At 37.2% G+C, this 27852-nt stretch overlaps 1 protein-coding gene across 2 annotated transcripts in view; it reads left to right on the top strand.

Annotated features, from left to right (window-relative positions):
- The window catches only part of LIN7A (lin-7 homolog A, crumbs cell polarity complex component), a 122554-nt gene that overhangs the window by 5888 nt on the left and 88814 nt on the right, over positions 1-27852 (top strand). Inside the window, exon 1 of one of the 2 annotated variants that reach the window (XM_027595585.2) lies at positions 11482-11500. The exons of the other annotated variant lie outside the window; for it this stretch is intronic. The gene's annotated coding sequence lies outside the window, so the exon portion shown is untranslated. Of the gene's footprint in view, positions 1-11481; positions 11501-27852 lie in introns of those variants that run through there. 2 annotated transcript variants of the gene reach the window in all.

Here is a 27852-nt window from a genome sequence, read left to right on the forward strand (position 1 = left end):
AAAATTGAATGCAAATGAAAATCCCATGGGTGCCACACTTTTCATGGAATTTGTGATACAATAAAATTTTTCTTTCTTTTCTCTTCACTTTTCAAGGCATGCAGAGTTTATTACTTTATGTATCTCCCAATTCAGGCCTTGGGCAGCCTATAGCTTTCTAATCAACTGTATTCGCCAGTTTTTATAAAATCTGTATTTGCCTGAAAATTGCTTTTGCTCACAGTCCAAAGGGGCTTGTCCCTCCTCTCTCTCCTTTCTATTTCTTTTAACATGAGGAGCGATTGAGGAAGAAGGAAAACAAAAATTAAGTTAGTTCTTCTGTTGTTTCACACATGTATGCCCTGATGGTCAGATGGGGGAGGAAGGAAAAGAGGGATTGACTCTGTCTTATGGCTCTTGTCCTAAAACCTTCTCACAGCAGCAGCCAGGTATGTTTTCGTCTACAAACATTAAGTGCTTGCTTAATTTCTCATGTTTTCTGTGAGCTTCACTACACATTAAAAAATATATTTTTTTATTGAGTTTTTTTGACAAATCAATATTTGTGTCTTTCATTCCACACTATATAGTTACAGAACATTTTCCAGGAGTCAGAATCATGCCACAGCCATCTTCTCTTTTTCTTTGATAATGAAAAGTTGCAATACGAAGGACCCAAATTTTAGAAATCTTTTGATTATTAAAAAAAGGTATTTTTGCATTTAATGGGAGTTATATGTACAGTTTTAAAATTGAAAAGAAATCAAAGCGTTAATGATAGAGCTTCCAGAAAAAGAAAAATAAATCTGGTGTATACCTTCTAGTTTGGTGCACTAGCTGTTCAAGCCCTGAGATATATTTGGTGTGCTCCAGTCATTTATGAAATTAGTGTTTTTGCTTTTGGAGTGCTTCCTCGGGGATCACAACTAGGGCTTAACTAGGACTAGTAAGGAAAAGGAAACATTGAGTGAATAGTATCAAATGGGAAGCTGTATACTGGGTATTAGGGATGCTATTACAGGTGCAAAGCCAATACCTCTTGGAGAGAATTCTTATCTTAGTCTTGATATCACTCTATTAGGATACAGCCTTCATCAGATCAAGGTGCTGGACTTGTTTAGTTAGAGCTCAACCCATTGTCTGGCACAGAGTTGGCACACTCCTAATATTTGCTGATTGAATGAATGAATGATATTGACTTAGCTCAACTACCTCTCATGGACACATTTGTAGTGCTTAAAACAAAAAAAGCCTTCCAACCCATAATAATGTGAAACAGGTGGCTACCTCATTTTATCACTTTGCTTCTGTGTGTCTGTGTATGTGTAGCAGACTCCTAAAAGTGGCATGCTCTCCAGGGCCAAGAAAGGGTGTGACGTGCTGCTGTTGATATCATGGCCTACTTTCATCGTTCACATCCACCTGCTATTTTAACTTGTTATTTGAACCATGCAAGCTAATGCCAAAATACAATTGAAAAGGTTTTTAAAAAAAGTTGTTTTGTGTGTGTGTGTGTGTGTGTGTGTGCGCGTATGTGTGTTTGTGTGTGGAGGGGTCTAGCAGAATTTCCTCCACACACACACACACACACACACACACACACACACACACAAATAAGCTACGCTGCTTCATTCCCCCTTTTTTTTTTAAACTACAAATGGATGAATGATGAAGCTGTGTCCTGATAAGCAAGTTAAAATGGATTTAATTTGAAATCACTCTGTGTTGGCAAGTGGGAACACACTTTAAAAGTCATATTGATTACATCAATGATTTACTTCTGGGCTAGGTGGTAGACAAGTTGTTTTATGATTTTTACTAACATTAGGTGCTAGCTGAATTTGAAGACTGGTCTAATAAAAAAATAAATATGCCCAAACACTACTTGAAAAAAATTGTGTTGAATTAAGACTTACTTGATAAGTTATACTCAGATAGTTATTTTTCTTGGACAGAAAACTGTAGCTCCTTCTTTAAACTGATGGCAATTTCTCCTAGAAACACCGTAGCTATTTCAAGTCCAACTAGTTCTGCTATTTTTGTTTACTTGGCCAGTGTGGTGATAGTTATGATATTTCAGTATAAAATCTGTTTTTTTTTTCTATGAAAGAATTATCTTTAACCAAAAAAGGCTAGAATGAAGGGAATCACAAAACAGCAATACAAGTTAATCCCCCAGTTTAGATGGGGGAGAAAACCATTAAATCCCAGCTGAGTTTATTTAATAGTAATGAGGGAATTGGGAAAATATGGCTGAGAGACTCTTGAAAGTGATCTTTTGAGGAAAATTGGAGAAGAGCAGTAATTGCTGATAGGCAAATATCCTTGATTCCAAAAAGGTGAGAAAAGTGTTTTAGGAAACTGTAGTTCAATCTATTTGTTTTTCCTTGCTGACAGAAAAATCTAAGAATATCAATAGAAGAATGGGATTTTGGTGCTTATTTATAAAAGAAAGTGGTGATCACACAGAGCCTACATGAGATCACTAAGAATAGATCTTGTCAAATTTCAGGGGTGTGCTATCCATACTATGCTTATGACATCCTAACTTTTAGAGAAGCCTTGTGGAAAATGTAGAAATATGTGAAATGGATGATCATACTCTTGGATTTCTAGTGGTTGAAACACTACTCCAAGGCAGTTTGGTTCTCTGTCCTACTCACCGTGGTTACTGATATTTTGGATGAGAGTCGTGGAAGATATGAATAGATGATATAGAACTAGGTGGGGTTGCAAATGATTAAAGAAACTATATCAGTATTCTAAAATTATACCTGGCTTGAATGGCAGGTTACAGCATAAGAGACAGAATTTAGGGGCAATGAATAAAGTATTCATTCATTCATTCACCAGGTAAAAGGAGCCAGCCCTCGCTATTTACTGCTCTTGGTCATACTGTCCAGTGAATACTGCCCCACCGACTCCACTCAGCCACCTTGAAAACCTCAGAGAGGCCCCGTCATCATGATTCAGTCCTGGGCTGGAATAGAGGTGTATTAAATGGCAAAGATGCATTCCGGAGTCAGCCTCCCTGGTTTTGAATCCTAGCTTTTCCATTTACCAGCTCTGCAACTTCCAAAGTTCCTAGACACTTTTGAATCTCTATTTTCTTATCTGTAAAATGGCAAATGACAAAAATAGCACTGACTTCACAAACATACATTATATGAGCTGATATGTATGAAGTACTTAGAACAGGTCATCCTAGTAACCACTCAACAATGATAATTATTTCTTCCTTGAGTTGTGGAAGTTCTATACTCCCACCCTACTCCCAGGGGCAGAGACAGATAATATTTCTTGTCTTCAGGCTATACTAAGAAGCAGAGACTATTTATTTTGGTATTCTCTAGAAGCAAGATGCATTTAGAGATGCCTGGAGGTCAAAACCAAAAGTTTCCTGTATACATGCTTCATTTGCCAACCCACTCTCCCCAAATCACTTTTTTCTTGATGCTTGAATAACACTTTTTTTCCCCATAATTCTATTGGAGTACTTAGCACACAAGACTGACTTTTTTTTTTTTACACTGCTGTCATCCTAACAAAATTAGGTTATTTACATTCATGTTTGTGTTCGCATTACCTATCACAGTGCCTGAAAGATAAAGTGCTCAGATATGTGCTGAATAAATTACTGGTTGGTCTTCACATGTTGCATGTGAAGGGAGTAAGACTAGGTAGGTGAGCAGATGACACAAGATGACAGATTTTTACTTAGGAAAAAAATTTTATACATTTATTCAGCTCAAAATTCAAATGGGTGCCTTCCAGGAATTAGTGAACATCTTACTACTGGATTACTGGAAATGTACAGGCAAAAGTTGAATAACAGATTAGAAAAGCTACAGAGCGACTTTAGGATTCAGTAAAAGTTTAGGATAGGGATTAGAGTTTATGTAGATGTTCATTGTTTTTATTTTATTTTATTTGTATGCAGCTATCAAAAGTGTACTAAATTGTTGACTGGGGAAAATATAGCCAAGAGCAACTTTTTTTTTTTTTTTTTTTTTTTACTCCTTTGTAGTGCTATTTCATTGTTAAGCATCACAGAACAGGGAGAGGCATATATATGCCAGTCAGGAGTAAGAGCTCCGGATCCAGATGGCTGGGTTCAAGTCATACCTATTCCTCCCTCGCCCTTGCTATGTCAACTTGGCCTGTTGCTACCTTCTCTGTATTTTAGTTTTCATCTGTAAAATTGAAAATAATATCTCTCTACCTCTTGAGGTTGCTCTAAAAATGAACTGGAAAAACATACGCAAGTGCTCAAAACACTGCTAGGTCCATATAAGTGCTCAATCCTGATTGATTATTCTCCACCTCTTCTCCCCAGGGCATGCGTTTTTCCCAGTGCAATAAATGAAAAGTGTACCAGCTTCAGGTTTTGACAGATGGGGATTTGAATTGCAGTTCTGCCACTTACTATCTGTGGAAGCTTAAGATATTTCTTATTCTGTTCACACTTTCTTTCTTTCATTCTTAATACAGGAATAATGACACTTTGTATGGTGATTCATTCCTTCAATTCTTCCCTCTCTTAGCCATTCAAGGAAAAGTGAATGAGTCTGCTTTGTGCCTGGTACCAAGTCAAGGGCCAGAGGTAGAGCTTGCAGTCTAGGGAAGATAGACATTAAGCAGATAGTTTATGGTAAGAGAGTTTAACTATTATAACAATGGCTCACGCATTGAGCATTTACTACATTACACTGCATTACATTACATATACTACTATATAGCCAGGCATTTTGCTTAGATCTCTTCGTGTTTCATTTCAATTAGTCCTCGAAACAAGACTTCGAGGCCGATGCTATTAGTATTTTGAAGATGTGGGAATTGAGGCATAAAGAGGCTAAATAAAGTGATTGAGGCTCAGGCTGGTTGATTCCTGAGGCCTTCAGCTTAATCACTATGCTACCCAGAGGGCAAGTGCATAGGTCTGTGATGGGGACTGTAGCAAGCTTTGAGGAATTTGAACTAGTAAGGGACAAAGGATGCAGAGGTGCTTGCAAAGTCTTCAAAAGACAGACAGACAGACAGACGGAAGGCACACCAGGAATGCATGTTATGCTGAGAGAAATGACTTTGTCCAATGCTTACAAAAGGAATGTATACTAATGTTGCTAAAGATTAATTTAAGTGATGTATTTTTAAGAGTCTACCACAATTATTCTAAAAAAGCAGGTTTAATAAATGGTTGTGCTTATTATTAATTTCTTAGTACCGAAGAGAGAATCCCTGTAGGTAGAGTCACAAGAAAGTACTAGCAATATTCTGTTCCTTCCCATGCTGTGCCGGTGAACCAAAAGATAATGACTGTGGCATTCAGATACCTTTCAGTGCTCTGTACTGCACAGCCAAAACTTCTTTATAGACCTAGAATTTTCACAGGCTCTCATAAGGGAGTGATAATAGCATCCCGAATCCCCTTTCCTTACAGTCTTTGCCTCTAAGTGGGATTAGTGAGAGGGATTTGGGAATGTGGCAGAACTCAAATTTCAGGCACACAGAGATAATTTTGTTCAAAATTAGCTTTCAATGTCTTGAAGACATACTCTGCTTACCCATTATTATTAAACACACTCTGCTTACCCATTATTATTAAAATACATGCGTTGAGGTTTTCATACGGATTTCAGTGGCCCAAGTAACGCTGCATTTGTCTAGCATTAAGTGTGGAGGAGATGTTCCACCTAAGTAAAACTTACAGATAACTGAAGTTTACTCCTTTAGGCCCCAAACTTACTAATTTTTAACCTAAAAGTATAGGATTCATTTACTTTCTTTCTTTGTTCTCTAGAAACAGTGTTTGTTCTCTAGAAAAGGGAATTTTTGTGAAGGAATTGTGGAAGATAAATAAGGCAGTAAAACTTAATGCACATTACTGAAGGAATGATGAGATACTTACTTGGATGGCCCAAAGGGAAATTCTGCATCACTCCAGCTTCTCAGACCTACTGTAGCTAGTTGAGGTTGACAGATACGTGCCTCTGGATAAATGAAATATTCTGGATCATGTAGACATTCATTTCTTCTGATGTCACCCACGTTCCCAGTATTGCCAATTTGGCATTCAAATGATAACTGTGAATAGCAGAATATTAAGATGGGCATATGTTCTGGACTGAACGTGTCTCTCCCCTTCCCATTTATATGTTGAAGTCCCGACCCCCAAAATGATATATTTGGACTTTTGGGAGGTAATTAGATTCAGGTGAGGTCATGAAGGTGGGGGCCCCATGTTGAGATTAATGCCCTTCTAAGAAGAGACCAGAATACTCTCTCACCAGGTGAGTATACACATGCAGAAGGCAGAAGCTGCAAGCCAGGAAGTGAGCTGAAGGAACGGGATCAGGGAATCAGCGGGCACTGTGAACCTCCCAGCCTCCAGAACTGTGAGAAATAAATGCCTGTTTTTTTAAGCCACCTAGTCGATGGTATTTGGTTATAGCCATCTAAGCTAAGACAGTGTGGCAATCATCACATGACCTTGGCCTCAGCAGTCCTCTGTCTTAAGTAGTTGAACAAATTAGCTACAGGCAAGATTTGCTGTGCGTAGATACACATTAAGGTATGTCTAATTTCCTGCTTACTTTCATTTTCTCCCCTCTCTGGGTTTAGAAATCTCTGCTTTACATGTACTAACAAGTTTTCAAAGCTGCTTCTCTTGCATTGGTCTCCATTATTTTCAGAGCTTGAAAAGAAAATATATTTAATTATTCTTTTCTTAAAAGTTTCTCCGGGATATTTTCCAAGTGGAGATTTTCTATTTGTAAATTGCGTGTTTTCCAAATATGAAGGAGCTCTAACTAATCAATTGTTTTATATTCAAATAATACTTTCCTGCTCTATTATTGATGTAGGCCTTTGCTTATCTTACTATTATCTTTCTTTTTTTGTCTGTGGTGGTAGCCCTAGGGTTGATAGTATATGTCTTTAATTTAGCACGGTTGTCCTTCAAACAATACACTTCAAATTGCTTCTTCCCATTTTTGTGCTAGTTGTACCTATGCCAGAAACCCGTACTTCATTGCTACAAACCAGGGGTCGCAAGCCATAGCCCCCAAATCAAATTTAGTCTGTGAGCTAAGATTTTTTTTTTTTACGTTTTTAAATGGTTAGAAAACTCCAGAGAAGAATATTTTGACAGAAGAAAATTCTATTAAATTCAAATTTCAGTGTCCATAAGTAAAGTTTGATTGGAACACAGCCATGACCATTCATTTACATACTGTGCACGGCTGTTCTCCAGCTACAAAGGCATTGAGAGTCGAGGAGTTGCGACAGACCATTTGGTCTGGAAAGCCCACACTATTTACTGTCTGACTCTTTACAGAAAATGCTTGCTGACCTCTGCTTTTAGAGCATTAGAAAAATAGAGGAGAGAACATATCTTTTATATTTATCTTCAGTTTAACCATTTGAGGGTCTTTCCCCTCAGCTTTCAGTCTTGCTTGTTTACCTGTGTCCCAGCTGGTTCTCTCTCCTTGCTCTCTGCCTTCCCCCAAGGGTAGATTGTTGTTGCTTGTTACTTGATATTAGTCTGGCCCGGGGGACACAGGGCTTTCTCTATTGTCCTGGCCCAGCCTCAGTCTCAGGAAGGCCCTGTGCCGGAGTCTCAAGGATGGGGCTTTCTCAGTGATCCTGCCTCTCTTTGGTCTAGAGACTAAAAACTATGCTTTCATCCTTGGAAGGTCTTATGTAGGAGTTCACTGCACCTTCTCTCGAGGTAGGAAATTTCTAATAGTATTGGCATAGGATCCTGGGACTAGGAGTTTCCTGCTTCCTCCCTCCCCCTTGTGGTAGAGATTTTTTCTTTCACCATCTTCCTGTTGTAATGTGTCTTCACTTCTTGTCCTGTCTTGGTCCATTCTTTCTTATGAGTTCCCAGTAAAAGTTTGTGGAAAAAAGCCTGTGAGTATTTTCCTGTGCTCACTCCCCCTCTCTGCTTGGAGGAGTGTCTGTACCCTTTGTTACTACTGTTTTGCCAGGTTAACTCAATCTTTGTGAGCTGTAATTCCTACTAACCTACTTGAGTAAGGAATTGTGTTCCCAGTTGGGAAGACAGGCTTTGAAAGCATTTTTACAGCTTAGTTAATTTTCGGTACTGATTTGCACATCTGAGCAACTATCTGGTTAGGCAGACTGTCTTTACGTTGTTACTCATATTTCATATTAAAATCCAATTTAGAGACTAATTTGAGTGACTCTGTAATATGGTAGACTGAGCTAACACAGAACCTCTCCCATTACAAACATCAAGATGTGCCAGATAAAATCTAACAATTGAAAAAACTATCTATAGCTTAGATTGCAAGTGAGAAAGCATAATCTCCAGGTGCCAGAAATGAAAAGGGAAGTGAAGGCTGGAATGACATCTTGGTAGAAGTTGAGGGAGGGGGAAGAAAGACATGTCAAGTGGTTCCAGACTTAGAAATTAGCCCCATGGTTGGGGGCAAAGCAGGAACTAGGGGTGAGGTGTTAGATATGCTTTATACGCATACCTTAAACTTCATTAATTAGCTTGGAATCTAAATATATGCCACAGAGTTGGTTCAGGAAATGTTCTCTCAAGAAATTTACATAAAATGATTGCTAGGCTAGAACAAACAAAAGAAGTAAAATGAAAGACAGTACTCTTAAGAAACATCTAGCTACGCTGGTTTCTCATAGAACAAATAAATAATCCCTGCCAAAGGCGGGCTCACAATTAAACATTAGAAATCTATGAGAAGGAGCTAGAACCTTGGACTGAGTCAGTATTCATAACAGATCAGTGAGTAAATGAACCCTGCATTTCCGGCAGAGGGAACAGAAATTCATAGAGAAGGTATATCTATAAAACGAAAACAACTTGATGTGGAAAAAATCAGAAAGAGACTATAAAATAAGCATATTTATAATTACTTTAAAAATGTATTTTAAAAGAATGGAAACTATAAGGAGATAACCTGACACTGAAAAATTAATAGGTACATTTGAAAAACATTATTGAAAAATATGAAAAAAGAATGTTGAAAGGTTTTTTTAAATGACATATTCAATTATATTAAAGTTCTGAAGAATTTGAAAACTTAAATTTATAAGACCATTTTTATGTATTCACTTACATTTTCACTTTATCTGATGTTATAGGCTTATATTAGAAATTACTGGGGAACCTGAAAGGAAGATATTGTGGGTTAAATATTAAACAAGCCAGGAACTGGGGGGTGAGACTTATGTTTGGTTTTGATTTTCGAGATATTAATCTGGTCATGTCATCGCTTGCATTAAACTCTTCAGTGATTTCCCATTGTCCAACCTTCTTAATATGTTTTATATGTTCTTAATTTTATTAATTGAGCATATGCCAAATATTTATTTGTGTATGACCTCTCCCTTTTACTCCTTAGGTCCCAAATGCCTGGAACACAGTCTGGTACATTGCAGGTGTTTAATAAATAGTTGTTGAATGAACAGATAAACTCAAGGTCTTGGAAATGCTGTTGTCTTTGTGGGAAAGCTCTTCCCAACCTCTTCTTCCCCTTTTCCTGGCAAACTCCTCTATTTGTCCACGTTCAGGTTTCAGATTCTGCAAGAAATCTTTTCTTGTTCTCTCAGCCTAGTTTAGATCCCTGTTTAATTCTTCCACAGCACCTTATAATGCCCTTTTGTAACGTTACTCAATCGTTCACTCAACAAGTAGTTTTTGAGTGCCTGCGATGACCCAACCCCTGGCCTAGGCCCTGGGAATGCAGTAGCAAACACAACAGACCGTCTGAACTCTCGTGAAGTTTATATTCCAGTGCGGTTGGGGTGGGGAGGGTAGGCGAGACCTAAGTAAACCAGTAAATACATAGTACTTCATTTAATTACAAGTAGTGGGAGGAACCAGGAAGCAAGCTTAGGGGGATGAGAGAGCCAAGGAAGTGGGGGTGGCTCATTTACATAGGGGACCAGGGAGGTCCTCGTGCATTAGATGTTTTTAAAGAGAATCTGTAAGTGAATGAGGCATTGGCCCTGAGGTTAAGTAGGGAAAAGTGAACCAGTCAGAGGAAAGAGCAAGGGTAAATGCCTTGAGGGGTGAATGTTCTAAAAGTATTGTGGGACCGCAATGAGGCCCATGTGATTAGAGCAGAGTGAACAAGGGAAAGGGTAGGAGATGAAGTCAGAGAGGGACTTTTTTTTTTTAGAAGGGATGTCGTTTTAGTTATTACAGTTACCACTGGGTGGGCTGGGCATGGTGCAGGGAAAAGGGGCATGGTGCGGCTTCTGGTCTCACAGATGGTTCAAAGGAGCACCAGGGGCTGAAGGTACAGCAGCCCCAGGACCAGCAACAAGATGGTGCTGGGCGGCACAGGCCGATTCAGGATGTGGGGTCTGGGCTGGGAGCTGGGTGTCCACCAGTGATTCTAGGGGACCCCAGGACCAGCCCTCCACAAAGCTGGTGGGCCTAGGAACTCCTTTCCTCAAGCCTCAGATGGGGTTCGCTCCACTTAAGAGATCCCATTCCCAAGGTCTGGGCATGGCCGTGGTGGTGCCCCCTTGTTTGAGGTGCAGACCCGTGGTCACAGCCTGGGGACTGACTGGGTCTAGCCCAGCCAACTCAGCAAAAGGTCAGTACCCAGCTCCTTTCCGTGCTGCTGGGGAGGTTGCGGGAGGGAGGGCCCCACAGAGTCCAGTCCCCACAACTGTGGCTGCTGAGGGCCCCGCTACGTTGGCTGCCTCCTGGAAGAGGGCATGGAAGTTTTCGTGGAGATGAGCCAAGCACTGGAGGGAGGCCACTGTGCCCACGGACTGGCTGAGGCTGAGGCTTGCTATTTTAAGGGTTTCGGTTTTCGCTCCTAAGATATTAAAACCACAGGAGGGATTTTAGTTTGAATGGGCTTTCTGCTATGTTGACCACAGAGGGTAAAAAGTCTCCAGGGAGATTAGTTAGAAAGTAATTTAAAAAATCCAGATCAGAGATGATGGTGTTTGGGACTTGGGGAGTTAATAGGGAAAGCAGTGATAGGTGGTCAACCTCTGGATACATTCGGAACATTTAGCCCACAGGATTTGATGAAAGATTGAATATAGTGTATGAGAGAAACAAAGCAGGGGATGATGATCAGGCCTCTGACCTGAGTATCTGGAAAAAGTGAGCCCAATTTACTGAGATTGGGAAGACTACAGAAGAGCAGAAGGAAGGGGTTATTCCAGGAGGAATATAAATTTGGACATGTTGAGTTATCTATTGGACACACAATGAAGAGTTTGTGTTGGCAACTGTATATAAAATTCTGGAACTCAAGGGAAAAGTCCAGGATGGAGATATAAATAGGGGGGTTATTAACATATAGATGGTATTTAAGGCATCTGGAGCATGGAAAGATGAAGACTGTTGACTCAGCTCTGGGCAATTCCAACATTTAAAGGTCGAGAAGATGAGGAAGCACGAACTAGAGAGGAAAACCAAAAGAGAGTGGTGATCAGAGGCCAAGTAAATGTCTTTTAAGAAGACGGCAAGGATTATCTGTGTGAAATACCAACAGGTGAGGTAAGATGTCATTTGGGAATTGACCATCGTGTCTAGTGTGTGTGGAGGTCATTGGTGCTCCTGACAACTTGTTGGAATAGCAGGTGAAAGCTTCATTGGAATAGGTACAACAGAGGATGGGAACAGATATTTTAGAGACAGAATGAAGGAGTTTTTGGAGAACTTTTGCTTTCAAAGGGTAGAAAAATCATAGAGTAGCTGGAGGAAGATAGAATACTCAACATACTTAAAACTCCTGTGCCTGTAAGAATGGTAAGAATTGTATGTTGTGATAACAGTTCTGTCCATCTTGTTGACTTCTTTTTGCCTACTACAGTACTTGACCCAAAGCAGAAGCACAATTAAATATTTCTTAAACAAGTACCATTTCAGTTAAAATTATAACCCTAAATTTGTTATCATTTGGAAATATTTTCAATTGACACTTCTTTTTCTTTTAAATTGGACAAAAATATGTATTTTGACACTGGTGAAAAAATGAAGCGATCACAGATAATGATTATTTCATATCTACTCCCCAATTCCCCCAGCTGACTTAATTATGCTAAGCACCACATACCACATTTATTTCAGAAAAACCATGCAATGTGACAAATTAATTTGCTAAAAATATTCAGCACAGGTAGCTTTAATTATCTGGAGCAGAGTTTTTCAAATCATGGAGAAAAGAAAGTAAATCTATTTTTCTTCAACAAAGTAGACTTTGATTTAAATTTGGAGAGCATCAGGAAACCATGAAGTCTTTAAGGAGTACCATAGTTGTGTGTGAAAGGTTGATTCATTGCTAAGGGATGGTATGCATTTATGTGATGAAGCACATGTATTTGATCTGAAGATGGTCAGTTGTCATACTATAGATCCTAAGCCTGACATCTGGGAAACTACACAAATGAACGAAGTCATGAAAGATAAGAAGAAACACAGGTTGCAGTTAGATAGGGGTGCTTAGCTTTGTTTGATGGATAATCAAGAATGTTTGAAAATTTTAAGCCAGGAAGTGAAATGATCTGAGCTGTGTATTTATTAACTAATATAAAAGTTGGTTGCAAGATTGAAATGTATGGAGAAGATCAGTGTTTTACAAACATGACTCTGGGAGATTTTATTGGATGCCCCTTGAAAAAAGTTCCACGGTAAAACAAATGAGGAGATGCCAGGTTTCCAAAGCACTGGATTAAACAAATTTAAAGATGTCTCTAAGGTAGCCTATGACATGCTTTGTGAATCTCCAAGTCATATGGGCTAGGCACATCATGGAACTCTTTATTCAAGGAACTCTATTATTCTTTGGAACAGTTTGACAATTTTGGTCTGTATTATCGTTGTGATCTGGATGACCAAACCTGAACCTGCGGAGGAATTATGGGAACGGAAAAGAAGGAGGAGATGATAGTGGGCATGCCTTATTGGCTAGTAGGTGGTGAAAATAGGGAAAGGGAAAAGCCAAAAGGGAAACATATTGGTCTATAAAGCTGATGAGTTTAGCTTAGCACTTCACGAGCTTTAAGATGCTGTGGGGACAACCACGTACAAGTTAAGGCTTTGACCCTGAAAGAAGTTTCAGAAGCACAGATACCAAATAGTGCATCGTGTTGAGAATAATGGGAATGATTAGAGCATGAAGTAGGGATATTGAAGAAATGATAGTTACAGATTTTTTTTTGAAAAAAAGTGCAGGATAGAGCAAAAGACTAGTTTTAGAAAAGATATGGCAACAAGTACTTGAAAATAAGTACTTTTTTTTTTAGCGTGACTAGTATCATTTCTAGTATTCAGACTGAGATATAAAAAGAGAACCAATGTAAAAAAATGTTTTTCTGCTCAGCATATTAATTCACCATGGCAGAAAAGTGTGATGCCTCCTTCAGAAATCCTGACAACCTCAGGATACTTAGGCCATCGGTATTTTGTGACAAGTCAGGAAACCCTCAGCTGTTTAGCTTTGTCATCCTTCCTGTGAGTGTTCATGGTGATCCACTGTATCACATCAGGATTACAGTGTGAGGTTCCCATCTCCTCCCCTTGACATGCTCAGAGGTCTACCTTCTGGGCTTTCTTGAGAACCACCAGTTCGCAAAGAAGTATTTATTCTTAGAACTGTGCCTGTCAGCCCTTGCAGGTGCATCATGGAAAGTGCAGGAATTTATTGAATGGCTGAAAAGCTGACAAGGTGCCATCACCAGAAACAAAACCTTTTAAAAAATCAGAAAACTGAGATTAAATAAACAACAACACACTCTGTCCTTTGTTTTATTCATATCCTTTACATAATTAAGTCTACCTGCATTTATGTTTAGAAGGAAATAGATGTAGCAAAACCTGTGAATGCATTTTCAAGGTCAGAATGTGGAGTTTGGAAGAAAAATATGGAGCAGAAGGTAAGCTCATAGGAAAATTAAGTCAGCCAGCTCTCCCCAGATGGTCACCTTTATACTGTTTTTGTAGCTCATGAATTAGGCACCTGTGTTTTCTTCAACTCACTCCCTGCCATGTGAATTCTTTCATTTGACATTTTAATTGCAAATAAAAACAATAAATCCTGATTTATTTCACCAAAAAAAAAAACCTTATGTTTTTTACTCTTATCTGTTCTTGGAATGCAATAACACATTCATATTTGGGGATTCCTAAAATGCTTATTTGAATTTTACAATTCAAATTGTATAATATGATAATAAAAATGCAAATATAGTGGTTTGACACACATAAGGATTTCTTGCACTTTTCAGGAGACTGACTTGAGTAACTTTTAAGATCTGTTCAGTTTCTTTTCTTTTTTTTTCAAAGATTTTATTTACTTGTTTGACAGAGAGAGAGAGAGAGATCACAAGCAGGCAGACAGGCAGGCAGAGGGAGAGGGAGACTGGCTCCCTGCTGAGCAGTGAGCCCAATGTGTGGGGGGCTTGATCCCAGGACGCTGGGATCATGACCTGAGCGGAAAGCAGACGCTTAACCAACTGAGCCACCCAGGCGCCCCTGTTCAGTTTCAAAATATAGATTATGTGTCTTCTGTTAGAATGTATTTTTAAAGTAGATCTATGATTCATGATAAGAATAGCCATATGGATTTCATACCTAATTCAATTTAAAATGTTCCTTGAATGTGATAGTCACGTGTTAAGTACATCATCTACCCTCATATATGAGAAGAACATAATGCCTTTAAATAAACAATGATTTCCAAGTAAGGAATGTACTTTTCTCAGTCACTGCTTTCAAACTTCTCTGGCATTTGAACTGGCATTCTATTATTGAAATGTCAGGTAAAGATAGTAAGCTCCCACCATCAGTGCTTAATAAACCAACACAATAATTTCCACTTTCCTTTGCATTGCTTCTATGCATTGATTAAGTGTTAACATTTATGTAAAAGAAAAGTGATTCCTAAGAGATACATATTATTTTTTCTCTTTCTGTTAGAGATACCCTTCATAAATGTAGCAGAAAAATAAATGTGTTTAAAGCACATGTACAATTAAAGATAAGATAAAACTACTCAGTAAATTATGGCAGGAGTGGTTTATATTAATACCACTTGAAAAACAATGCCTTTCAAATTAAAATTGTTTATGTATGAGTAATTTGTCTTGCAGTAAAATTAAAAAAAAAGCGAGAATTCGTAGTCTGATTTAAAGATTAGGACCTTATCTGATTCAAAAGATAAAACAAAACTAAGCTTATTTTATTTAATAGTCTCTCAAATGGAACAAAACCAAGTTATTTACTGTATTCAAGACCTTGTTGAGTAAGTCATTTCAAGTTTATTGCATTTCCCTGTTTACTTTGAGTTAATTAGATCCTAATGACTCATGAAATAGAAAAGGTAAAAGTATAATTTTAAGGATGTCTAGTGGTCTATGGGATTAAATTTTTTCATCTGACAAAATATTAAATTATTATTTAATCTAATATGTGCTTGTAGCATCTGTTTTTACCCAATTAAATGTTTTACTTGTGAATTTAAAAATTAACTCCTCATACTTAGAATCTACAACTCAACCTCCAATTTCATCTCCTAGAACTTCCTTAAAATTACATTTAAAAATGTTTCTGATACATTTTCATGTATACAGAGATTGAATTGTAGAGTCACTGAATAGTCTTTTGAATAGTGTTGTTGAATGGCATCAAGCAATTCAACCCTACCCCCCCCCAAATATTTCCTCCACCTTCTGGACAGGTATTTTCTTTTGGCTCATTTATTTGTTCCATAAATATTTAATGAGTACCTGTCATGTTACAGGACTTAAGCTAGGCATGGACATCAAAGGAAAACAAAAAGCAATCATCATTCTTGTTCTCATGATACTTACAATTTACAGTAGAGAGAGAGTAGCCAAATAATCATGGAGATAAATGTAAAGTTACAATAATGATAAATACTAGGAAGCAAGAGTAGATAGTACTATGAAAGAATGATGGCACATGGTAGACATTTAATAGTAGGCACTTGATCTTTGTTTGCTGGATTAATGAAAGAATAATTGAATGAAGGGGATAGTACAGAGACTTGTCTTGGAAAAAGCTTCCCTAATCCAAATCAAAACCTCAATGAGATACCACCTCACACCAGTCAGAATGGCTAAAAATTAATGTCAGGAAACTACAGATGTTGGCAGGGATGCAGAGAAAGGTGATCCTCCTACACTGTTGGTGGGAATGCAAGCTGGTGCAGCCCCTCTGGAAAACAGTATGGAGGTTCCTCAAAAAGTTGAAAATACAGCTACCATACGGCCCAACAATTGCACTACTGGGTATTTACCTCAAAGGTACAAATGTAGTGATCCGAAGGGGTATGTGCACCCTGATGTTTATAGCAGCATTGTCCACAATAACCAAACTATGGAAAGAGCCAAGATGTCCATCAACAGATGAATGGATAAAGAAGATGTGGTGTGTGTGTGTGTGTGTGTGTATATATATATATATATATATATATATATATATATATGAATATTATGCAGCCATCAAAAAGAATGAAATCTTGCCATTTGCAATGATGTTGATGGAACTGGAGGGTGTTATTCTGAACGAGATAAGTCAATCAGAGAAAGACATGTATCATATGATCTCACTGATATAAGGAATTCTTAATCTCAGGAAACAAACTGAGGATTGCTGGAGTGGTGGGGGATAGGAGGGATGGGGTGGCTGGGTGATAAACATTGGGGAGGGTATGTGCTATGGTGAGCGCTGTGAATTGTGTAAGACTGTTGAATTGCAGACCTGTACCTCTGAAACAAATAATACATTATATGCTAAAAAAAAAAAAGAAGAAGACGACAGTAGGAAGGGAAAAATTAAGGGGGTGAATCAGAGAGGGAGACGAACCATGAGAGACTATGGACTCTGAAAAACAAACTGAGGGTTCTAGAGGGGAGGGGGTGGGGGGATGGGTTAGCCTGGGGATGGGTATTAAAGAGGGCACGTACTGCATGGAGCACTGGGTGTTATATGCAAACAGTGAATCATGGAACACTACGTCAAAAACTAATGATGTAATGTATGGTGATTAACATAACATAATAAAATTTAAAAAATGCAAAAAGAAACAGCTTCACTGAAGCAGGTATGTTTGACCTGAAATCTGAAACATGAATAGGCATTCACTTGGCAAAGAGTATAGGAAAAGGGTCTAAAACAAAAACAAAAACAAGGCTTGGTGGCAAGATAGAACATGACAGATAAAGAAGAGTGAGCCTGTAATAAAAGTTCAAAATTGAACATGGTGCCAGTAGAAGCTAGAGTGGTTGGTCTTTATTCACAGACCACATGATTGTCTATATAGAAAATCCTACAGAATCTACCAAAAAAGCTACTAAAACTGTTTTTCATAAGATGAGAAAATATAAGGTTAACATTAAAATATCAATTGTATTTCTACATAATAACAGTGAGCAATTAGAAACTAAAATTAAAAAAACGGTAATATTTATAGAATCAAATATAATATCAAAATCATGAAATATTTAGAATCAAATGTAACAAAATATGTACAAGAATTGTTTACAAAAAAACTACAAAACGCTGCTGAAAAAGTTAAAGATTTAAATAAGTGGAATGGCATACTATGTTTACAGTATTGGAAGACCCAACTTTGTAGAGATGTTAGTTTTTCCCGAATAGATTTGACACAATCCTAGTTAAAATGTCAGCAGTCTTTTTTTTAAATGAAAGCTGACAAGCTAATTATATATAATTATTATAAAACTTACATGAAAATGCAGAGGGTATAGAGTAGCAAAATTGAAAAGCAAGAAGAAGGAGGATTTATACTACTACTTCATTTCAAAACTTACTATAAAGATATAGTAATCAAGAAAATGTGATATTAGTGTAAGTATTAATATACAGATCAATGAAATAGAATAGAGCTCAAAAATAGGCTCACAGATACATAGCCAATTGATATTCAGTATGTGTGCTGGGAAACTAAGTGAAGAAAGGTTAGTCCTTTCAATAAATGGTACTATAAAAATTGGATACCCATATGCTATGCTGAAAAATCAACTCAAATGGGCCATAAATATAAATGTAAGATCTGAAACTAAATTATTTTAAAATAAAGTATAGAAGGGGGGACCCCTGGGTGGCTCAGTTGGTTAAACATCTGACTCTTGATTTCTGCTCAGGTTATGTCTCAAGGTCTTGAGATTGAGTCCCGTGTTGGGCTCCCCAGTCAGTGAGGAGTCTGCTTGAGATTCTCTCTCTCCCCCTCCTCCCATCTTAAATAAATAAATACATCTTTTAAATAACAATAATAATAAAAGAAAGTTTAGAAGAAAATCTTTAAGACCTTGGGTTAATCCAAGGTTTCTTAGATTGACTGTAAGAAGCATAAGCCATAATAGAAAATAGTGCCAAATTTAAAATTATTGGTTTTCAAAATAAACCAATTTACTTTTATTTTATTTAAGAAAATTTTTAAAAAACCAAGGATAAGAGAAAATAGTTGCAAAACATTTCTGATAAAAGGATTTTTACCCAGAATATATACAGAACTCTTAAAACTCAACAATAAAAGAAAATAAATGACCCAATTAAAAAAATAAAAGATTTGAATAGACACTCCACCAAAGAAGATATATAAGTGGTTAGTAAGCATATGAAAAGATATTCAACTAGTGTTTAGGGAAAAGTAAATTAAAACTACACTAAGACCCTATTAGGATGGTTTTATCTTAAAGTCCTCATTTCTGTGTATGATTTTTAAAAAGGTAGACTTTACTCTGTATGATTATTGTCTTAATTACAGAACAGTATAGAAATGACTCTTCCCTCAGATAATATCTCTTACCTAGGCTAAATTCTGGCAGTCTTCTTTCTCCAGTAATTACCTTTCATTTGATAATAAACTCTCATCTTCCCAAAATTTTCCCTGTTCAAAATCTTGGACAAATCATAATGTGTCCCTTGACCTCAGTTTCCTCTATGTGAAATATAGAGTTTGGAACACAAAGTCCCTTCCAACTCTGTGATACTACTCTCCTAAAACCGAGATAACTTTTTGATAAAAATCAAGGAAAATTAGCCTCCTTCACCTACATTTGACCCATCTATGGTATGAATAAATGCATATAGATACCGAATTCTGGTAAGACCTACTCCTCGTACAATTGTGCATATTAAAACTTTAGCATTTATTTTGATTATTTTTGTAAACTTTTCTCCTGAGTCAAATTTTTACTGTAACCCTCATTACTAATGTATCTGAATTTCACTAAAAAATATGACCCTCGATATAGTAGATGTGTGAGTATTGATTTAGGAAATGTTGGACTCATTCTTATAATTGGTACACATTTATGTGTACAGTAAGTTATTTTTAATTAGGACTCAAGGACAAAAACAAGCCTGAACAATTTAACTATTGAACAGTATAGTCAAAAAGATCTGCCCTGGGATCCAGAGTATCTTAGTTTTAGTTCTGGCTTTATCACTAACCATTTCAGACTACTTAGATGTACCCAACCTTTGTTTGTTTGTTTGTTTGTTTGTTTAGAGAGAGAGAGTGCATGCACATGGAGGTGGGAGGGGTAGAGGGAGAAGGAGACAGAGACTCTTAAGCAGACTCCACACCCAGCATAGAGCCTGACACAGGGCTCGATCTCACCCTGAGATCATGACTTGAGCTGAAATCAAGAGCCAGGAGCTTAACCATCTGAGCCACCCAGGAGCCTCAGTACTCAACCTTTATATCATGGGCAGTAATTTTATCTTACTTGGTTTTGATTTCCTCATCTTTAAATTTATGAATCTGATTTGATTATCACTAGGGTGACTTCTGTTTGAATAGTTTATTGCTTCTATTCAGATTTATTACTTTCAGGTACATACAAAAATTTAAATTAGGCTGTCTATCGAGAACACTTTTAAATAATTCATTTTCTTTTACTGTCTTATATTTACTGTTCATTTACCTGGTGGCAGGGCTTTCTATTACCTTCTACTCTGAGCATTCTTCCTTTCAAATCTCCTGCACGAAGCCAGCTTAGCATAATTGTGTACTGGGCCCTGTTTTTCCTGGGACTCAAGTTGCCCTCTCCCACCACTCTTTTTTTGTGTGTCCCATTAATTAATGGCACTCCTGATCAACTAGTCCAAAACATTGGTTTTATAAAGATGCTGAAATTGACAGAAATTAAGCAAATTTCCCAAAATTATAGCAACAGTTTCAGGACTACAAACTAGAACTCTTGACTTCCTAGTCCTTTGTGTTTTCCATAATATCATAAGACATTTCTAGAGTAAATGGATGATGATAAAAGGAGGATTTGTATCAAGGTGGTAGATTAGGCATATGTAACTTTATTTCCCTCCTACCTCAAACATCATAGATGTAAAAAGATGTAAAACAAACAATAAATTTTAAACAGTGATGGGGGATAAAGGATGTTATTAAAACACAGAGTTTTAAAGAATCCCCGGAAGACAGCAAGCAGACAGGATCAGATTCATGAATGAAAATGATGATAATAATAATCAGTAGTAACATTCATTAAGCTTTTACTATGTACCAGGCACAGTTCTGAACATTATCATTTATTATTTAATCCTCAACACACACACACACACACACACGTGCATGCCGCACATGCATTCTGGGGTATTCTGGCAGAACAGAAAAGACTAAAAACTCAAAAGCATGAACCTGAGAAAGCAGGGTATGGGCAAATTCTCCCAGTGAAGGCCAAGGAAGAACCTTAAACTCACAAACTCACAGAGAGCAAAAGAGATTCCTGGTACAAACATTTGGTGATCGATTAAAGAACTGAACTGATAGGGTGAATCCATTCTCTTTTCTTAGTTCTTTAGACTTCGAAACAACAGCAGTTGTTCCTAGGTTAAAAGCTCCAGCATTACTCTCTAGAAGAAGACATTTGAATTTTGGAGTAGGAGCTGAGATGAGAAAAGCGTAGCAATATCCCCAGACGTTTTTCAAAGGCCAGGAGCAACTGAGCCATCATACCCAGGGACACACCCTCTCTTTATTACCCTTTGCTGAAGTGGCCATTCCTCAGCCACTTGCATATCTACTCCTGGAAATAGGCTTTTATTATTAGAAACTGTATCCACCCACAGATGGATGGGAATCCCTACTGGATTATGGAAGCATATAGTTTTTAAGTCGTTAAGTAGACCTATTAAATAAAAAAAAAAATCACGGACTCTTTGAGAATGACCATCTTTATGAAGATATATATATTTATATAATTATATATAATTATCTCAGAGGAGATAGAATTCATTGAGCAAACAGATTGCACTCTTTAAAACATAAATATCAGAAAAATCAAGAAAATAATAGGCTGAGGTGAAGAAGAGACAATCATAGAGAAAAAGTTTGAAAATAAGAGATGAAAGATGTAAGGAACCTATCAGAGTTGAATTATGGAATAAATAATGAGAAAGGCAAAAACACTAGAAAGAGGAAATACTAGGGAAACATTGGAAAAATATGGCAAAGTAATATTAAAATATCAGTCAAAATAAAATTTAAGCCAAAACTATGTGACAAGGATGACTTAATTTAGAGAAAAATTACTAAGAATGTATTAGTATCCTAAACCCTTGCATACCTAGCATCAGAATTTTGAAATACATGTGTATGAGGCAAAAACTGGTAGTGGGGAAAATTAGCAATTCACACAACTTTCTCAGAGATTGACAGCTCAAATAGACAAAAATGTGAGACTAGTTGAGATTTCAATAATTCATTCATACACAAGCTTGAGTATGCATATTATATAGGTTTGTGTATGTATTATCTATTGTTTTCAAACATCTGTGGAATATTTACCATGTATGACTCCAAAAATGTTATTAAAATACAAAATGAGAAATGACGCAAGTAATTTCTTTCTCTGATCAATATATAACAAAATCACAAAGTCAAGATAAAAGTATAGTCCTTTTAAAACCATTCCCTTGGTAACTTTTTTTTTTCCTCTAAATAACATTTACTTTAGGGGCATCTGAGTGGCTCAGTCGGTTGAGAGACCGACTCTTGGTTTCGGCTCAGGTCAGGATCTCAGGGTTGTGAGATTGCGCCCCTTGTTGGGCTCCGGGCTCCATGGGGAATCTGCTTGGGATTCTTTCCTTCTCCTTTCCCCTCCTCCTCTGCCCCTCCCCCCTGCTCATGTGCTCACACGTGTGCACTTGCTCCCTTTCTCTCTCTCTTTCAGATAAATAAATAAAAGGTGAAAGATTTATGTGATCTGAAGAAAAACCAGGGTTAGGGTTAGGGTTAAAAAAAAGAAGAAGATAGTAGGAAGGGAAAAATGAAGGGGGGGGAGTTCAGAGTGGGAGAAGAACCATGACAGACCATGCACTCTGAGAAACAAACTGAGGGTTCTTGAGGGGAGGAGGTGGGGGGATGGGTTAGCCTGGTGATGGGTATTAAAGAGGGCACATACTGAATGGAGCACTGGGTGTTATACGCAAACAATGAATCATGGAACAGTACATCAAAAACTAATGATGTAATGTATGGTGATTAACATAACATAATAAAAAAAGATAAATAAAATCTTTTTAAAAAAAGAACACTTAATAAGAAATCAAAATTAAACGGTAGACAAAAAAGAAATGATCCGCTCTGTCAAAAGAAGAAAGATATAACTATGGTGGGATTCTGAGGAAACATGCAGAGTCATGAACACACCCATAAACCTAAGCAAACTATCAAGAAGGAAGTAATAAGGATATTAGTAAGGAAATAATAATGAAACAAAATATATTTCACAAAACCAAATTCTGGATTTTTGGAAAAGACCAATACCATGAATGAAATGTTTTCATGTTTGATTGAGAAAAAGAGCACTGGTACAAATTTTAAAAAGAAAAAATCAGATGAAATAAACATTCTAGGACCATAAGACAATGAAATGATAGAAAATTGGAATAGCCCAATAGCAGAAGAAACTGAAAAGAAAAGCTAAAACCTACCCCAAGTTCCCAGTTCCAAATGAATTTACAAAGATCTGTCCTTCAAAGAACAGGAACTTCTAAAGTATTTTAGCTATTCCAGAGTATATGTTAAAATTAATGGAAAAATATTTGGTAACTCAGTAAATAAGATATTAGTCAGGATTTTTTTTTTTTTTTTTTTAGAGAGAGACCAAGTGAGAGAGAGAGCATGAGTGGTGGGGGGGGGGGGAGCGGGCAGAGGGAGAAGGAGAGAATCTTAAACAGGCTTTATGCTGAGTGCAGAGCCCTTCATAGGTCTTGATCACACGACCCTGACATCACATCTGAGCTGAAATCAAGAGTCAGATGCTTAACTGACTGAGCCACCCAGGCGATCCAAGGATTCTATTAATTCTAATATAAAGAATGATCTGATGACAGAGTAAATGATTATCATAAAACTAAAATTTTATAGATGTACTACTCTAAATTTATAGATTATAGATTGGAATCACTATATACCCATGATTTCAATTCTTGATAAAATAGTGAATTTTAAGACCTAGAAAATGAAATAAAATAGCTACTTCCAATTTTAATCTAAAGCTATTCACTTGGTTAAATTATTTTGAATCATCTTTGAAATTTTTCATTTTAATTTTAGGAAAAATGATTAGTAATAGAAAAATTTAAAAGATTTTTTAAACAAAGAAAAAGCATCTAAAGCACAGGACTGGGATTCAGACTTACCCTATAAACCCACAGGAGGTGACTTCATTTTATAATTAGGAAAAAATACTCAAGTTCATTTTTGATAATCTCTAATATTATCCAATACTTCATAAAACTATATTAAACCAAATAACACTTCATTCGTTACTGGTAGTTTGCTATGCAAATGCAGTAAGTTACTAACCAATTACTTTTCCTCCTTCTCTATTCCCAAGATTTAGTTTATAAAAGAAACACCAATAGAAAGTCTGAGAAAGCAGCCCCAGGGAATCTAACATACTGAGGAGAAACTCATTATTTCATGTGTTTCACTTGGAAGTTTAAATCATCTTAATAGTAATCATGTTCTCAAGAAAATACATAAACTATTCACCACCATAACAATTTCTGGGAAGTCCAAGCTTCACCCTGTCCTATGAATATCTTTTACAGGTGTAGATAGTACCACAGTAACCTCACCACACAATTCCCAGAGTAACTAAGAAACTGGATGACAGTATGATACAGTAGCAAGAACGTAAAAGAGGAAAATACTGTTAAGTAGCTTGATAGTGGAATAATATATCAAAGTGTCAGTTTGGATAGAAATATTCATCCATTTTCTAGTGCAGGAGATACTTGAGGACATGAGAAGCTGAATTTGTAAGGTTTCTTTGTAACACGCTCTCTGAAAACACCCAATTTGATTGGGTGTCTCTCCAGCAATTTCTTGATAAAGTCTTTTTCCCTTCCCATTTCCTGAGCACTATGAAAAAGGGAATTGGGATTTACTAATGATTATTACAGAAAAAAAAGCCTCCCAATTTTACGATATGCATAGGTAGAATCACTCCCGGTATAAAAGCTTGGTTGCTTTTTTCTGTACTAAGCTAGGGAAATATTATAGAGCCTAAGGGTCCACATCATTTTGGGTCTAGTATTTTAAGATGACAAATAATAATTATTTTACTAACTTTCATCAAGGAATCATTAGACCGATAAGGAGTTGTGGAAAGAAAGGTAAAAATACATAGACTTTAATTTTAAGGTAAACTTAAAGCTCTGTGAAGGAGGTTCTGTCTTTCATCCAGCTGCACCTAAGGTCAGTTGAGGTCATAAATGAAGCATAAATAAATAACAGTGTGGAGGGACAGACTGGTAGCTGGTGCACTGCTGAGGTATCCTATTGCTCATCTGATGTGGTGGTTTTATTGTATTCCTGCAGTCATATACCCAGTATACTTAATTGGCTAATGAATAAGTGTTCGTTATATTCATGTTCTAAGAAACTTCAGAAACGGTTTGCATACAAAATGTTGTCGTTTGGATAACATATTTTAAAATACCTCTCCAGAGAGCTTAAAATAAGACTTCTCTAAATTTTTTCACAAGTGCTAAAATGAACTTTGAGACACTTTTAAGTCATACCCATTGGTTCTTACTCCTCCCATTCATGGAAGGAAGATTAAGTTTGATCGTTATGGAAAGATGGGGTCCAGTCCCTTAGGTTCTTATTTTCTTAGAGTTCACATTTTGTAAGATCTAAATCTTGTCAGTAAAACCTGACACAGGTATCACTGTTAACTAGTGAATACAGGGGCACCCGGGTGGCTCAGTCATTGGGCGTCTGCCTTCGGCTCAGGTCATGATCCCAGGGTCCTGGGATCGAGCCCTGCATCGGGCTCCCTGCTCTGTAGGAAGCCTGCTTCTCCCTCTCCCACTCCCCCTGCTTGTGTTCCCTCTCTTGCTGTGTCTCTCTCTGTCAAATAAATAAATAAAATCTTAAAAAAAAACAGTGAATACAAATACTATATAAATATACAATAAAATTTAATTCTGTACAATCAATTCCATTCAACAAACACTTTTTATGTGCCTACAAGTGTCATGATTCTGTATTGGATACAGTGGCATATACAAAAATTAGTAGGACACAGATGTTCTAGTATTTAGCATAGAAGAGGACAGTAGATTGTTCAGCTTCTTTCAGACAGGGAAAGACAGATTACATTTTGTTCAGGTCTAGTCCTCATAGGTTCCCAAAACACAATCAAATCAGCTGTTCTTTTGCATGGATGCCATGAAGGTTGGAAATAAGAAAATATGGACTGAGCTAATTTCACTGTCATTAGGAATAAGGTTATAGTTGGCTGTCATGATGTACAGACATGTACGCAAGATTAAAGAGAAAAGTGAGGTGAAAATACAGAAGGAAAGGGAAGACATCAAATATAATAGAGACAAAAGAAAGCTCAAACAAAAAAGGAATGTGCAACTTTTGACTTCCTGAGGTGTCAGGTAATGGTAGACAAATCAAGATTCAGTTTTAGCTGCTTGGGAAGATTAGATGAATTTTAAAAGGGGGAGGGTGGGTGTGGAGGGAGAAGAAAAGAAAAAGAAGGAAATGCTGATTATAGTTCCTAGAAAAACTGGGAAACATTACTCATTCTGACTGCATAATGGATTGTTTAACAAAGAAAACTATCTTAAGCTTTGTATACTAAAGATTTGTTTATTGGGTAAGTAATCACTTTCAAATGAGATAGGTACCTTCCATTTCAGAGAGTCTCTTAGCAACTACAGCTTTTATTTTGTAGCATAAATTGTTCCCTTGGTTGTGGTAGGTTTGGCAAACACTTTAAGGAGAGTCTGGGCCAGGATTTTGTCATTTTATAAATTCATGATTTAAAAATTCTAGTATTGTTAAATTTTTTTTTTGTTATATATTCCAATATCATCCCAAATCCCATGAAGAAAAGTCATCCTGTTTTTGATAAATAACAAAGTAGGATATTTTTAAGAATATAGTGAAGTTTTATTTGAGCACATTTAAATTGGGCTAATTCTTTTTTCGGGTTTAGTTATGCAGTTAGTCTGCATTTGAGGAACATGGCGAGTTGTTGGTGGATCAAAGCAGAGATGATTGGCAGATGAGAAGGACACACTGATTATCATGTCTCATTAGTAACCTGTAAAGTGAGAGGGTTTCCTTTCATAAACAGAGCAATGGAAGTGCAAGGCATTATTGACCATTTATTTTGTTGGTACATATGTTCTGCTGTACAGCATTAGACTTTTAAACTGACCATTTACCTGCCTAGTGGGAGCTGATAAGTACAATTTTAGGAATTTTGCAACCCAGTGATATCATACTGTTAGTTTGGAAACTGGCCTTGGTAGGAGTATTTACATAACAAATCAGCAAGTGTTACCAATCAAGACTTTTGTCTTATTTTGTTTTGTCTTTTTGTTGTGGAGAGCTGGTTGTTGATTACTTACCAGGAAACCACTGTTGCTATTGCTCTGCACCTCACTTACCATGTTGCATTGACTCTGGTTTTGCCTGTTCTTCTTCTAACATACAGACTTGCTCCCCTCAATTTAGGGTCTTTGCTCTTGCTATTCTCTGTCTGGATGCCCCTCCTTTGGATTTCCATAAGACTGGCTCCTTCTGAACATTCAGGTTTCACTCCTAATGTCACCTTTCCAGAGAGGCTTTCCAAGACTTATCTTAATCAAAGGACCATGGGTGACTCAACATCATCAACCTTAGCTCTGTAACTTAGAATAGTGTCTTTAAAGTTACGTGCTTGTGTATCATTTAGCTTGCATCTGGTTGCAAGCCACAGAAAACCAAACAGTAAAGCCTGTATTTGTCTAGTAGGCAGGAATCATGGGGTTGCACATTCGAGGCTAGTACAACAGCTCAGTGATGGCATCAAGGGCTGGGCTCCTTTCTTTTTCCTGCTCCACCTTCCTTAACACGTGAAGGTTCTTTGCATGATCACGAGCTGGGGAAAGAGGAAGGGTGCAAAGACCAACTCTCTGAAGGCATATGCCAGCAGTTTGTCCACTTAAAAAGCCGTCTTAGAAGCGTACCCAGTGACTTGACACTTAAAACAATTGGCCAAATGACAAGAGTCTGGAAAGAGAAGTATGTTTGCTTTCCAGCTTTTGTAGTAGAAGGCAAGGGACGTGAGGGTTTTAGATGGCTTTAGAGTAGATAATTCATATTGTTTGCCACAGTACCCAATAAATGTTTATGGAATTAGTGAACAATATGCTTTAAATGACCCAGCTCCATCTTCATCCAAGTTCCAGATGGAGATGAGTCATAGGTCAGATTCTGTAGTCTAAATGTCAGTCAAGTTAATAAAAATTCATCATTAAGGAAGAAGAAAATGGTAATTGGATTATTCCAGATCACTGGAAGCTCATGCCACTTAAGTGTC

Source organism: Zalophus californianus, chromosome 9 (assembly GCF_009762305.2).
Source record: "Zalophus californianus isolate mZalCal1 chromosome 9, mZalCal1.pri.v2, whole genome shotgun sequence".
NCBI lineage: Eukaryota > Metazoa > Chordata > Mammalia > Carnivora > Otariidae > Zalophus > Zalophus californianus.